The following is a 15,091-nucleotide window of genomic DNA, read 5'->3' as shown; positions in this document are numbered from 1 at the left end:
GTTACAAACTGCAATAGAGCATTGCATATGTATCGCATATATAACTAGATAATAATAGAGCATATGTAACTTCCGGTTCTCACAATGACTAAAGGAGACATTTTGAAGCGTCCCTTGCAGGCCTCGTGGCCTAATGGATAAGGCGTCTGACTTCGGATCAGAAGATTGCAGGTTCGAGTCCTGCCGGGGTCGTAGTTTTTATTTTTAAGATCTTATTCCAAAAACACATTTAGTCTCTCGAGTAAAAGTCATAAATATCAAGTCATTCGTGTCGGAAGTTTGTATTTAATTAATACAATATTTGTTTACTAATTATTTTTATTTACTTTTATTTAATTTACTTCGTATCACTCGGGATTTATATTTTGTTATTGTTCTATGTATAATTCTTAGTTTTGTGGAACACTAACACTTAAATACCATAAACATATATACATATCCTTCCAGACTTTTATATGTTTGCAATTTGTATTGCTGTACATGCATCACATTTTAGAGTTTGTTCTGAATAAGAGGAACTGCCAATTCTCCAAAAATGTAAACGGAGATGTATATAACTATAGAAATATAGAAATATTATATTTTATAAGATTATGTTTTTAAAAGGGAAGGTGCAGTACATAGATTACACCGCCAGGGGTCAGGGTCGTCCTACACACTAGCACGGACCATGCAGCTCCTCGTCAGAAGATAAACCTGTGGTAGGCATGAAAATGGGTTTGCTACAAAAATTATTTATCATATTTATCAGGGTTATCACAGGTTACAATAGACCACATAGCATCTTTCTGTAATAATCTGCAATAATCAGAATTAAATAAAATTTTAAATATATATATATAAGAGTGTCCCAATCTCTTAATGTTTATCAGCTAGAAAAACATTGATGTCATGATCTGAAGACATTTGGATCTCACACGGTATCTGGCATCTGCCACTGTTATTTGTATATGTGTGGCCTGTATGTTAAATTATTCTATCATTAATTATGTCTATAATGGATCATAGTGTAAAACTGCTGCACATCTTTAGGTGAAAGGTGTGTGCTTGATAAAGAACTTTTTTACTGAAAGTGTATGCATATATATATATATATATATATATATATATATATATATATATATATATATATATATATATATATATATATATATATGATATGGGTCAAGAATTATTGTTCTGTTACCCTTCTATATATTTCTATTTCTTAGAGCAGCTTCATTGAATGGAGACTCTGTTGCCAAATTTCTTCCTCAGTTTTATATTAAAGGAACGGAATCAAGATCCATAGACTATCCCGCAGCTTTCCCAGTAAATGGGCCCTTGTCTTAGATCAGACCGCCTATTTTCTCTCAGGCTGTGTGTGTCTACGGGGGACGCTTTAAACAAACCTCTGGCAGTGTGTGTAATAGCAAACCCTGCAGACGAGGACACGTTCATTCGTTAAATCACCATGCTTAGGAGCTTAGGCACGTCTAAGAGCGCGTGAAAAGGCTGGCCAGGCCCTGAGCCATGCTATTCATGTCCTCAGAGAGAAAGGTTAAAAGGTCAGAGCAGTTCACAAGCCCGGACACCATTCTTATGCTAACTTATCATACACACTCCATCCTCAGCAGCACTCATGCAGTCTGGCTCGCAGAAACAAGCAGGTCTTGTTCACTCTCTGCAGCATGTCGGAGACCTCTGGTGAAATATTTAAACCTTTGGTTTATCACACTAAATAAATAGGATTTACACTCAATAGGGTCTAAATAAACCATTAAAATGTCCCGTGTTTTCATGTTTGTTTGTTGCTTGTGCACGTTTCTATACATGTTTTTATTTTCACGTGATATTTATACAAGAGTCATTCATTTGTGCTTTAATGATGTAATTTTCTGAAAGATGTCGATATTTTTGACATGGGGTCGCATGTGTTAGTTTGAATTCCTAATATAACATTGCTGAAATGGACTTTCATTTGTTTTTTGTTTTTTTGTTTTTGTTTCTTCATGTGCTCCCATATTCCTTCCATGTGTGAAAAACTTGATGAGCCTATCTACATGAGCCTATCTACATGAGCCTATCTACCATGATAAATTATTAGAAAAGTATAAAAACAAAACATAAGAATCAAAATATGTAGTTCAGACAAAGTAGAACACGCAATTTTATGTTACAGTATAGATTCATTTTAATAGTATTTCTATTTAATAGTAACATCAAATATTTCACAACATAACAGAAGCTTTACACATCGCACTCTTACTCTGGTAACTTTATATTGGAATTATTGTCTATTTGTCTGTCTGTCTGTCTGTCAGTCTGCGTTTTACAGAATCTGTGCTGTGCTATTTTGCTATGCAGGCTATAGGATCTGTAGCGTTTATTAACTTGTAGTTGGACACCACATGTTTATTTAGTGACCTTGTAAAAGAAGCAAACATATTGACAGCTCAGTGGTCACGAGGGAATTAAAAGGAAATCACCGTTTAATTAGTGGTCCTTAACCTCTGACTTTAACCTTTGACCGACGCAGAGCCCTTTGGCTTGGTTTATTGTCCTCTAGGGGACTGGCCAAGGCAGTGCCACCAACCAGGTCCTGTTCAAAATAACATGAGCGTCACTACAGCTTCATTCAGCCAGGGTTAATGTCATACATGGTCAATACACTGTCCGTTTAGCGGATCAGACCCCAAGGGAGTCAGGCTTAATACTGGACACTCAGTTATAAGCTGGTGAGTTTAACAGAACTAACTCGTTGTGATTCGACATATTTCTTTTAAAATGTTTCCATAGACACGTTTGTATTTTGATATAAACGTATTTAGAAATAAATACATACATCACTTATAAAAAAAAAGATAATTACCCTATACATTAAGTCAAGAATATATTGTATTTTTTATTATAAAACCATAGTTCTGTGATCTGTATAGCAGAAAAGCGACTGTATGGGCAGTTGGAAGCCACAATTTAGTCTATTCTCATCAATATACAGCTATCAGGACGACATTTTCGTTGGTGGAACAGAAAACCAAATTATTTCATATAATCAGTCAAATGCTATTTTTCCATCCTGTAGTCTTATTGTAATTTCTAAACTATTTAATAGTTATAGTTTAAATTAAACACCAACAGCGTTGGGGGAGGATGAATTACGCTAAAATATCAAGAAATCGTTCAAAATAAAACAAATAAAAAACGTTGTAGCAATAAAAAAAACAACTCTGAAATACCAGCTCTTTTACAGGATTATGTGATGTAGTGGGGTAACAGAGTTGCAGTCAATGCTTCTGATTTGTTGAAGTGTGTATTTTACAGATTACTAAAGCTTATTTCCTTGTAGTCCAGGTCTCTATTTAAGGGGTCTGTTAAATAAAGGGAACCACGATATTGAAGTTAGGCATCGCTCCAGTTTCGTGACATGGAAATATTTTAATTTCCTTGACGTGAGCTTCTGAGCTCGTAATGTCAGTGCATTGGTTTATTCGTTTTGCCTGCACAGCTGAACAGCCTTTAAGCGACTAATTAAAGCTTTATTAAACCACATCCACATTTTCACATCCTTTCGTGTGCATCCAGCAGAGCTCTGAAAAAAAAAACCGCATGCAAAGCCCTTCTCACTATATTTTCTATATTACCTTATTGTAAAAACCCAAGAATTTATATATTTAAAAAGTACTATCCGCGTTTGGGGAACGTATTGTTTTAGAATTTATGTTGTTGCTCCAAATGCTTTACTCCGGATGCCCTTCCTGACACAACCATCTAATTTTAGGGCTTGTGACTGGCACTGAGAGTTTAGATTTGTCTTACATCCAGTTCCCAAATTATTTTAATACTCGACAGACGCATTTTGTAGATTTTTTTAATTATTTTTCAGTTACGCGTTTTGAAATTGTACAGATGTTTTAAATTCATTTCATTCCACACAGTGGATTATTGTGAGAAAATAATTTTGTCTAGGCTATATTACAGTGCTGTCCGCTGTCCAGGGTGCTGACTCAAATTGCTAAATTTCCTCTTATTATGTAATCTCTAGCCAGCACTAGGTTCCGTTAGTATCATGTGTTTAATCCGCACTGAGGTGAGAAGTGACCCTGTTAGTGCAAGTGAACATTTTCACACAGCTGCCCTAAACAGTGTGTCTGAATTTCCTGTTGGCTGTTTGTCTCATACAGAATTCGTTGACAGTGGTTTCTGAAATAGCTTTTATTCATAACTTTTATGTAAAACTCAACAATATACACATTGTATAAGGTTTTACTTTCTGCTGAACAAAGAAATAACAGTCTAATAAACAGGATGCAATCTCAAAGTAAAACAATAAACCAAAAGCTCCTACTCAAATACAGATTGTGTTAATATATGAAGTTGACTGTCAATATGACATAAAAATCACATTTACAAATATTATAATTCTATTCTTGAAGAGAAAAGGGTCCATATTCCATCATGGTTTTCAGTGTCCTCTGCTGCAGTTAACACACCAAGAGTGCTCTGAAAAAAGGTAAAAAGTAAAAGAAAGGCAAGGTGTTATTTTAAATGTTTATAATAATCTTACATATGTGATAGTGTAATTTAAAAAAACATTATCAAATAAGAAATTAACTATAACAATAATAAAAACGATATTATTATTATTATTATTATTATTATTATTATTATTATTATTATTCAACTTTGACATATCACACTCACTGCAGAATTGTGATAGTGATAGTGACGTAATTTGTCTGTGTATTTCCAAACAATCATTCTTTTTCTTTATTACAATAAGTCTTTGTAATGTGCCAACTCTGTCACAGTTTTAAAATGATACAAAGATTATCCAGTTCCTTTTATCACTGTAGGTGAGCATCTTTCTGTCAGTTTCACCCCCATCTCCCATGCAAACACTGCCTTTCTCTTTCCTGTCTGCCCAGAACAGTGTTTGCCTTTTTTCCTTTAGTGGGTTGCTGATATCTGTTTTTTTTTCACCAGTCTTTGGACTCCATACAGCTTATGCAAATCACTTTTCTTTTATTTCTCTGTCTCCTCCCAGCAGCATGCAGGACTAGAATTAACGGTGAAAACATGCATGAAGCATACACGGACATAACACACACAGACACGCAGACACACAGACACAGACACAGACACAGACACAGACACAGACACAAACACACACACACACACAGACCCAAACACACACACACACACACACACACACACACACACACACACACACACACACACACACACACACACACACACACACACACACACACACACACACACAAATTCATGGTTCTGTTTTCAGCACATAGTCTGTGCAGCCACCTGGTATTGCTTGGCATAGTTACAAATATTTTATAGCTACACAATTATGCAAGCAATATCCCCTACATTCACTTTTCATTGTTAGATGTAATGCTTTAAAAGGCAAAGTAATTATTTGCATACAGAGCACACGCACAGAGAGAGAGAGAGAGAGAGAGAGAGAGAGAGAGAGAGAGAGAGAGAGAGAGAGAGAGAGAGAGAGAGAGAGAGAGAGAGAGAGAGAGAGAGAGAATTAGCGAATAGTTCTCTAAAAGCTGAGATGCTCTAGGGTTATCCTAAAACACACTTTGCACTTGGGATGAGTGCTGCACAAACAGGGGTTCGAATGTGGCTTTAGACAGACGGTTGAGACTATGGCTAGACTGGAGCTGTGGGAGGGGGGCGTCTCAGAGGGGCTACTGTGGGTTAGGGGGTGTCTGACGAACCCGAAGCTCTGACATTCCCAGGCTCTGGGTCTGTGCCCAGCTGCGGAGGAGTGGAGGGGGCACACATCTTGAGATGGCCTTGACAGCACTGCCTTTTCACAGCCACATTACTGAGGCAGCCAGCCTACCTCCCATAGCAACCTCCACACAGGTCAAAGGGTGAACAGCTCTCCCTCTGAGAGGGACGACAGAGAGAGAGATGGAGAGAGAAAGGGGTATACGACTATAGACAGGCTACAGCCAGGATGCTTCAACAGCAATGAACTTGAACTTGATGGATAGCTAAAGTTTTGTCTCACATGCATATCAAATGCAGAATTGCAGATCTACAGAGAGTTTTATATAATACAATAATTTTTAATGTTGTTGTAAGGGTTGGCTATTATATTATTATATTATATATTATTATATTATATATTATTTTGTAATTATTATATAGCTTTTAAATCTTATTTTAATAGGTTTAACAATAAGAAATGTCTTTGATTTTATGTAATACGTTTACTTACAGCTTTAAATGTATATCATTTGATGAATCTAGTTCAATTTAAAATTCTAAACCAATATTAACAGCACATAATACACCCAACTGTACATCAAATTATTCTACTGCTATGTCATATTTTTAAACAATTTCTTGAATGTGTCCAATAAAATTTCAGAAGCAGTTTTTAGGATAGAAAAGAAAAACACTGTCCCAGATAGTCCTGTTTTGTCTGGTACAGCAGTTCTACATACTCTGGTTAACATAAACACTTACTCCCATTTTAACCTTAGTGGATAACCTCTGCCTATGTGACTCTAATGCAGATAACTTCTAATCTGTAAAGCATAGACTAGAAGAACGTCTCTATCTTCCTGGGAGATACTTAAAACATTCTTTGTGAGAGATTAGTCTAAGCTAAAGATTAAGCTTGACCTACATTGGCTCTCATCCAAGGCCCTGAATGGTGTATGAGAGTATTTTAATACTCTTGCCAAACCGTGTATGTCTTCTTTTGTCAATCCACATTTACACAAAGTGAAGAGGCCTGACTTTATATGTCACATGCAATAACTTTATAAGGATTTCATCTCTATGATAAATAAAAACCTCCACACTTCAGATGACCATGGACTAAAAAGGATGCCTGATAAGTGTGTGTGTGTGTGTGTGTGTGTGTGCTTACAGTTTGGTATGTCTGTCAAAATGTAGATGATGTAAACACCAAAGGCATTCATAATGATTTTAGCGATCTCCTGATGTTATTCTCGGGCTTTTCCTCTTTTGCTTTAGAGGATTTACTGTACCTCATTAATGAGAGTTATAAGCTTTTGCCCTCTGACACACAGAAAGCCTTACTTTTTGATCCCTCAGGCACTTGACCTAAATTTGCACTAAATGTGTGGACTTGCTATATGCGATCTAGGAATTACTATGTATAAGACCATATGCAACCCTGTTCGGAAACGTATAACAAATGAGCAATATGTTCATAAATATTATTTAATGCCAAATCAATAAAAAAAATGGTATTTAGGACTCTATTACTATTTGGAAAGTAAATGATTAAAAATAAAAAAATAAATCAAAAATATATACACATGCCAAGCTGCCAGCACACAACAGAGCTCATTTTCACAGTAACGGGAAGAGAGAATTAAACACGGTGCCTCATCTCGCCATCATCACATGCTTCTCCCCTTCATCCTCCCAAACACTCAAACCAAACCATATTTTTAATTCACACTGCCTATGTAACCTCTTTCTGCTCTGTTTTTATAAACTATAGCAGGTTAACACCATCCAGTCTATCTTATGTGCACAGTGACATTTGTTATAAAATCCATCTCTGGCTATTTGTTTTTTTAAATGGTGGTCTCTATACTCTATATCTACAGAAAAAGGCTGCTTAGAATAAATTCTGATAATCATAAATGTACACTTATACTGAAAACTTCACTAACCAGAGCTTAATAACCATTAGCACAATACTTAAATATGACACTCAAAAATTTTATCATAACTTACAGTATAATAAATTGATGTGATATGGATGAATATTGTAATATGTGGACATGTTAAAATAATTAAGCTATGGTCAAATTATTCTACAACACAAAATGAAATATAAATGACTGCAATATGCTGTAACTGTGCAATAAATCTGTAATTGTGAAGTAAATCTAACGGTCACTTCTTGCTATAGCTGTAATGTACATTTTAGATATTGGACAAAGGGCCCTGTTTCACGTATGCCACCACAACATCTCCATCTGTACCAGACAAGCATTAGCAATGAGAAGACCAATTAACATGATCAGGGGGCCTACAGCCTGCTCCTGTTTATTTGCCTGTATGCATACACACACACAGTCACACACAAAAGCTCCCCAATCTGCATACCAGTCTAATGTCTTTGGCATCTGGTCCTGTCTAGTCTGCTCCGGGCTTTCCCACCCTGCCCCCCTTCAAGCCATGGTGTAGAAGTACCAGTCCTGACAATGGTGGGAACGGTGCTTTAGGAGGGAGGGGGCCTACAATAAGCGAGGAAAGATGCGAGTGGGGCAGAATAATAATGGCAGACACCACGTTCTGTTCATTAAGGCATGCTGCTGCAGCTGCCGACCCCATGGCAGCCCATGGGCCGATCTAACTCTCATGTCCATTCAAGATGGAGACTAGAGTGCCAGGGGCATGGGGTGCCATTTTAGCCATTTCAACTGTGGCTAGAGTGCAATAAGAATGTGTCACAGCGTTGCTCTTTGTCACTGTAAAGTAATTAATAAAAATTAAAATATATGTTGTGAACACCTGGCAAAAGAGTATTATTTATCAATTTCAAGCAGGGTTATGTGCACATGAATTTCACAATCTAAATAATATTATTTAAGCAAGTTTAGTCTTACACTTTAAAAAAAAAGTTATGGATTGCAAATTGTACTTGTGCATAACAAGCACAAAGAAAAAGAGCATTTTGCAGAGCTATTCATACATTCATTTTCATTCATTCATTTATTGGTTCTTTAGTTCACTTTTTTAACTAGTTGACATTTCTACAGTCAAAGAAGGTTTGGAATGGAAGAGGGAATGAAGAACAGTGAAACCAGGAGAATAGCACAGAGAGCAAAGTCTATGGGAAGTACCTCTGGGATGCTGCCTCTCCCATTGACACACTGAAGCTTTGGCCTTTTCTTTCCTTTCAGTGCAACTATGTCAAGAGGATCTTTGCTCAGCCCCACTCATTAGCAGTGCTAGTTGCTTTATTGTCTCCTCTCTATTTTCCTCTCATTATCCATCCCTGACTGCAAACAAAACTATTTGCTTTAAGAATAGGAAGTGTGTTGTTAAACTGTGTACTACATATGCAACTTTCCCACTGCTCTTTCACAAAAGTAATTACATTCCCCTTGGATGATGTTTCAGATTTAGGTATCAAATATTTAAAACCTATTACAGAGCATCAGAATGCTAATTAATTATGCACAAATCATGCTCTCCAGTTGCATTTGAATGTTACAGTTGTGTTTAACCTACAAAAAACAAGGTCCTTGTGAAAACATAGTTTATGTCATTTTGCCAGCATAATTCAAATGGAGGAAGCCTAGAAAAAGCCTGACAGCTTCTCACAGTGTTTCCTATTTTAATCACCAGGTAAAAGACTATAAGATTACATTTTTAGTTAAGCTACAATGTAATGGTAGCTGTGTGGAAACAACAAAAATCATAAAGACCAGAGTTCAATGTTAATTCACATGGAAATCCTAACAAAAGAAGATGGCAGTCTCTACTGCAATCGGTGCCAGCTTATTTGTTTTATTTACCTCCCCTCCTCCACTCTGTTAATTAGTATTGTAAAATCAGATAGGCAAAGAGCTGAGCAGGACCGGTTTAGCTCTCAAATGCATCCATGCACATGCTCACACACACACACACACACACACACACACACACACACACACACACACACACACACACACACACACACACACACACACACACACACACATACACACAGGAATAGAAAAGGCTATGATGCAACTCACCTCGTATGCCAGTCCAGCCATCTTAGCTGTTTCAGTGAGATCTCCCTCAAGATGGCCTCCCTGCCTTCCTCGTTCATCGTGCCAAGGCTCCAGGGAGATAATGGGGCTTTATCGCCGGTGGCACGGGCATAGTGCCCCATATACCCAGATGGCACCGGAGATCTCTCGGCATGATGAGAAATATGGCAATCAGGAACAAAGGTGTTTTCCTCCTAGCATCCATGTATCTGTCACCTCTTCTGTACAGCATGCAGCCTAAGTTCATGACACTGTACTTTATTATGGCATGTTGTAGACTGGAACAGAGCTCTGAAAAGGAACACAGAAGAAGAGGAAATTAAAATTAAGCATTGAAAAATACTCATTGTTATTATCACCAAGCTGGTACCATGGCAACCATTAATGGGTCTGCTGCACAGACTCTATAAAGCAATTTCTGCACGTTCTGTAAACATAAACTTATCTAGTATAGGATGCACTAGAACATATCCCATTTTACTATTGGAAGCATACAATTTTATTAAAATAAATAAATAAACCAGAAGACAGAAGGCATGATCCACAACAATGCAAAATCACTGTGAATTCACAGATATATAAAAGAAATTACAAAATATATTTTTAGTTTTCAGCTAGTATAGATAACTACAAGAAACTTTGAATAGTGTGGAGAGAATTTTGAATAAATACAGTAGAGTGCTACAATTATTTCTGCATTGCTAAACATATCCATACAGTTACTGTACATCTCTAAGACTTCTCACAGTCTAATCCATACAAAAGGTGCAAAACTACCGGTTAGGCATAGGAGTGGGTTTAGCACTTGAACATTTACTTATGCCTTCATCAGTAGAAAACAAACAAAAAATACAAATCTGAGGATAGATTTTGAGATACAGTCATGCAGGTGTTTTTTATTCATTCACACACAGACAAGAACAGAATCACAAAGCATCAGGAAAAGTTTACATTAAAATGTTGCAAATGAGAATAAAAGTGCACAAAAGCCCCAAATAACCAGCCTACTTAAACTACCCTGGCTATATTGATCTAGCCTATATGTGCAATTGTAATATTTGGAAATGAAACAGTTCAGAAATCCTTACATTAAATGTATAATTATAACTTATGTTACACTTGTAAATATGGTTACCTGTGGTCCATAAAGCATCATTACTTACCATTTTTCAAATATCAGCTCAAAAAGAAAGCTGTTCAAAGACGTTTATTTTTAAACCTTTACACAAAATGGTTTTCATTATAATAATAACATTGTCTGCAGGCCTACCTGTTAAACATGTCCATAGGTCACATGGTTTGGGAGATTCACACAAGATGGTTGTGAGTTAGAGATTAATTTCTACTTTCGGTTATCTAGCTTTATGACATGTTTTATACTCATACAGCTAGATAACCAAAGACAGAAACCAACCCCTCTTCATGCTTATTGCTGTTTCTGCTCGAGTGGAGGGAAATATTGAGGATGAGGAGTCACCCATCTGAAAAAAATATAAAACAGAGATACATGAATAAAAAAGGAAGGTAATTAGAAACATGCTTAAGCAATGGTGAGATACCAGAAGAGTTTATCTACATGTTAGCCTGCCCCATGCTTCAGCCTCAAGAGACAAAATGTATTCCAGGTAGTCTGCAGTAAATAAAACTCAGAACTGTTATGCAGACAATTTGCTATCAAGGCATAAATGTTTGAACCAGTATTGTAAAATTCTTCGCTTTTTACATCTCAGAATGACGATCCAATTGAAATAATTGATTATTTCATAATATGTTAAAATAAAAAAGGCTGTAAGAAATTTCAAACATGGCAATATCTTCACATAAAGACTAATCTCTGATTATTTTGATAGAATTTTCAAACACAGAATCCTCACATTTTAAATAGAATCACACAATAATAATAATAATAATAATAATAATAATAATAATAATAATAATAATAATAATAATAATAATAATAATAATAATAATATAAAATAAAATATATAATAAATGTTTTTAATGTTTAATATATATGTTATAGCAGGGCTTTAATCTGTCCAACATTATATTCAAAAGAGAAAAGTTACAAACATAATTATATCAAATCATGCATGAGTACAGGGTGTGTGTACCACTAATGTGTATGTGATGTACACATATGCACAGTGAGTGTGCACATGGTGTGTGTAAGCCTTGTGTGTATATGATGTCGGTAAGGTGAGTGTGCACATGTAGGTCTCACTCTGCTCACAAAACAATAAACTTACATTTATTGTATGTTATGTTTAACTGCACCTTCAATAAATTTTATCTGACTATAATCACTCACCAAAGCCAACTGTCTTCTAGCAGATGTTCCTCTAGAAATTGACCAAAATTTATTCAGCTATTTAAGTGCCAGTCATTCAGATTATACTCAGGTTTACTAAGTAGGTTAATATCTGCATATAAATCACAATTAACTGCTAGCTGACAAAGAATCAAGAGAAAGGCTTTAGGGAGGCATTTATCAATTCATATTTGTGCTACATGACTTCAGGCTGTTATATAAAGGTGTACGTATGACAGTTTTTAATATTGCAGATGACAGTATATAAGTTAAGTGACATAAAAAGTTTCAAGATTCTTTTTGGAAATTGCACTTGTAAAAAAAAATACATACCTAACATTTCTAGAGTAAAACGTTTATGACCAGGATTTTCACTCTAACACTTATACAATATGACAATAACCTACTTGTCCTGAGATCAAATAGTAGTTCAGAAAATAGACTATGCATTGCATGGCTAAAAATGAATGAGTGGTGGTTGCTGAATAAAAAAGATAACCTATAAGACACAATAGTCCTGGATGTAGTGTCCACCCTGATCCTTGTACACTGCTAAAATACACTGTCGTATTTCCGTAAATTAATCATCAACCCTAAGCTCAATCTTTCCAAAAGGAAAAACATCACAATACAGGTCCATGTCCAATTTCACAAGCTCAGTGTACATTATCTAATATTTACATATGTAGTCTATAAAAAAATGGAGCTTTCTGCATGTATTATAATTCAAGAAATGTTTGATATGAATATGAGCAATTTGATGGATACATAGCACAGATATTTACAGATATTTTCTGTTAAAAAAATACCTCTGGACTCCGTTCGCTTAGATGGAGCTGTGAGTTATAACGCAGCATCTTCAGCATCCTCAACATCCGTGTAAATGAGGTGCTGCAGCCAGTCGGTAGCTCCTCGCGTCTCTCTCTCTCTCTCTCTCTCTCTCTCTCTCTCTCTCTCTATATATATATATATATATATATATATATATATATATATATATATATATATATATATATATATATATATATATATCCTACAGCCTACTAGCACAGAAATCCTGAGTTCAAAGGCAAAGTTTTTGTTTTATCTTGGCTTGTTCAGCGATCTAAAGCAGGTCCTGTGCGGTCTTCATGCAGAAATTGATTATATTGATGAAGATCTGATGCTATTGATGTCCGACCCTCCGCCTGCTCTTCTGCACCTCAAGTACCACCGACCACCGCTTTTCTTCCACTGGTCGCTAGCGTCTGCAGTGACGTCACCCAGCCTGGGTGAGCGCCGTCGTTCATATTGACCAATCACAGCTCATGGACGCGTTAAGGCGGTAGAGTGGGTGGAGTTAGAAAGCCAGGCGAAGATGAGTCGCTTAGAATAAACTGTGTTTATTCTAAGATTTTTTCTAAGAAAAAATCTGTTACATTTAGGATCCTAAATAACAAAATAACCATTTTCACAATTTAATTTCACAGTATTTAATGCTACAATATCATAAAACTGATGGAGACGATATTTAGATCTTAATTCAGCTTAAAATTTGTATTAATAATAAATCTTATATATGTAAACTCACAATTGTGCTTCCCTATAAATATGATATATATATATATATATATATATATATATATATATATATATATATATATATATATATATATATATATATATATATTTCGTATAACTCCATTTAGATCATCTCATTTATTCACGATTTAAAGAAAATTTACACGTTATTTACATTTTGTTGAATCACAACCAGCCAAGTTGTAGAATAATGCAAAGAAATCACAATTTTAATTTGAAATAAAAATGGAATTATTAAAGATGATTATGATGCACACACAATCTCTAACTGCATCTGTACATCTGAATCTACATCCTGTAAGTACTTTATATATCTAGAGAAACAAATACCAGATTAGAAAAGTGTAAATACTTAAATGTCTATACTTTTGTTATAATTTGAGCAAAAAATATGTTTTAAAAAGCAGGGACGTTAGTGAAAATTGTACAGATCTGCATTTTTTTGCTTCCTCCTCTGCTTCCTAATTCTATGTAATTTAAAAAAGCATAAATAAATAATAGTAATAAAATAATAAATTGCATGTCTATATTAATTTTGCAGATTCTTCTGTTTGTTTAGGGAGCACAGTTTAAAGTCGCTCTCACAGATAAGCTGAATATATAACACAAATTATTTTTAATGGTGAACGGTATAAAAATATTTTATATACTTATAGAGTGCCAACATTTCAACTTATTTTTTAATTTAGCTGTCTAAAAATAATAATAATATTATTAAGTATTGTGTATGAAATCTTTCTCCTTTTCTTTTTCTTCTTCTTTTCATTATTATTATTATTATTATTATTATTATTATTATTATTATTATTATTATTATTATTATATTTTTATTATTAAATATTTTATATCGGGACACTTGCAGTACAATGTAGAATAGTTTGAATACATAATTTCATTAACTTCAAGTGCACTCAGTATCTCAGTAAGCTGTCTTAAATATTCTATAGTTTATTTTTATTTTTATTTTTTCATTTCAAAGTGGCTGGTTATTCTGCTCACTGCCAGTTTTGCAATCAAAGCAAATTATTAAAAAAACGAAATGATTTTTAATTCCCATACTGACGATTACATGCTGCTACATCAGTCCCTTTTCTAAATTGTGTTAGTTTTATTTATTTATTTATTTATTTATTTATTTATTTATTTATTTATTTATTTATTTATTTATTTGTTTGTTTGTTTGTTTGTTTGTTTGTTTGTTTTACCGATCTTTTTTTATTTATTTGTTGTCTAGTGATGTGTTGTTTTTTTTTTTAAATATTTTTTATATATAGTGTTTATATTTTTATAGTTTTACAGGATCTAACTCGATTAGTGTTTATGTTTGCCAGTATGCGTGGCCGAGTTTCACAAAAGCGTCGCAGCTTTTGTTGGTGATGTTAATGATCTTCACTTTGCTTTCGAAAAACTAGTCATGGCAAGCTAA

General features: G+C 34.7%; 1 long non-coding RNA gene and 1 other non-coding gene across 2 annotated transcripts; one reads left to right on the top strand and one right to left on the bottom strand.

The window, feature by feature from the left end:
- Nucleotides 1-119: 119 nt before the first annotated feature.
- trnar-ucg lies at nucleotides 120-192 on the top strand. The gene has a single exon. It is a non-coding gene; the product is annotated as a tRNA-Arg (tRNA).
- A 3,976-nt stretch (nucleotides 193-4,168) lies between these two features.
- LOC113660191 lies at nucleotides 4,169-13,004 on the bottom strand. Its single transcript, XR_003444757.2, has 4 exons — nucleotides 12,894-13,004; nucleotides 11,044-11,254; nucleotides 9,756-10,064; nucleotides 4,169-4,482 (listed from the first exon to the last, which is right to left on the bottom strand). It is a non-coding gene; the product is annotated as an uncharacterized LOC113660191 (long non-coding RNA).
- Between the last annotated feature and the right edge of the window lie 2,087 nt (nucleotides 13,005-15,091).

This window comes from Tachysurus fulvidraco, chromosome 10 (assembly GCF_022655615.1).
Source record: "Tachysurus fulvidraco isolate hzauxx_2018 chromosome 10, HZAU_PFXX_2.0, whole genome shotgun sequence".
Lineage (NCBI taxonomy): Eukaryota > Metazoa > Chordata > Actinopteri > Siluriformes > Bagridae > Tachysurus > Tachysurus fulvidraco.
The sequence above is the reverse complement of the archived record's forward strand: the minus strand, read 5'-3'. Positions and strand labels throughout refer to the sequence as shown.